Consider the following 1,498-nt stretch of genomic DNA (forward strand, 5'->3'; position numbering starts at 1 on the left):
TAGGTCCAGTTTGATTTCTGATAATTGTGTTTGCTGATGTGGCATGTTTTTTTGTTTTTTTTAATACTGTACCAGACATTTACAGCAGGTCCACAGAGGGATGACAAACTGCACTTACATCTCTCTTCTAATCAGCACTTTACAGCTAGATACATTGACTCTGGTACTCAATTTCTGTCTACAATTCAGCCTCTAAGTCTGCAACAATGAGACTCAGCCATTACTTATTGTGCTGTGTGACACACAATCAATGTCATGCAGAGCAGCTGATGACTCATTCAGAAAGACCTTAGAGCATGAAGGGTTAACCACTCATTAGGGTTGATTGTGTGTTTATGAGCCACTTGTGTATTCAGCTGTTTATACAAACTGTACATTTTAGAGCTATCAAAACTATTTGGCAATTGTAATACGAGTAATATAATCTGATCATTAAACAGAGCTCTTTGTATGTTTTTACTAGAGGGTTAAAACCTGACTGTTTCAATTGTAGTTTGAGATGAGAATGGTCTCCATTCAGTCAAAGTCAACCCCATTGCGTATTTAAGCGTTTCGCTTTTGTCCTCTTACAAAGTGAGCAAAGAAAACATTTAAGGTGGCATTCTTTCATTGCTCTTTCAGACTGCGAATTTGTTCCACTGACAAGGCAGCTTTAGGGCTGATAACAGGCCATGCCATTGATAGGCTTGAATCACTATTGTTTTAAAGTTTGATGTGAGACCTGATCCTGTTTGAAAGGCCACGATCATATCATTGTAGATTTCAGCTCGCCATGGGTCAGACTTCGCTTTCATAGCTGTTTATCATTACACTCTAAATCCTGCCTGTGGTCCAGGGTATCAAGGCGGCATTAGCTGGACTCTGAGGTCGAAAGAAACAAAACTCTACTTTGCTGAAGGATCGATGTCTGTTGAGGCTTTTGCAATCAGGCTGTGACCATGATTGAGCGAAGGAGTCGTCCCCTAAGATAAGGCTGTAATCAACAGCGCACTAAATGGTCTTTGTTGTACATTCAATTACACGCTAATGAGTTGTGCAAAGTGGAAATCTTTAAATACTAATGCAATTTAAATCGTATATAACTAAAGCTGCAAAGAAGTAAATAATAGAGGTAAAATATGAAAGAGATTAAGTAAATAACAAAGGTAAATTATTGTAAAGTAGGAAAATATCTACAACAATAAAAACTTTGTGACTACATTAACCTGCCTATATCAAACGTATTTAAATATTTATTTGTATTTATATATTTAGTTGAAATATATATATTTTTTATGTGAGAAGAAATAAAGCACACTGGGCCTCATTTATCAATCTAACGTAGAAACGAGCGCAGATCCGTGCGCACAAATCAATTTAAGACAGAGTTCACGTGTGATTTATGAAACATTCGCATGCCGCCGATCTCATCGTAGGAATGATCGCATGTTGATAAATGTGGCTGCAGATAACAATCACGCCCCTAAAAACACCCAGGTTTAGAAGCCTCGCCCCTAGA

The sequence above is a fragment of the Sinocyclocheilus grahami genome, unplaced genomic scaffold (assembly GCF_001515645.1).
Source record: "Sinocyclocheilus grahami isolate Dianchi unplaced genomic scaffold, SAMN03320097.WGS_v1.1 scaffold4318.1, whole genome shotgun sequence".
NCBI lineage: Eukaryota > Metazoa > Chordata > Actinopteri > Cypriniformes > Cyprinidae > Sinocyclocheilus > Sinocyclocheilus grahami.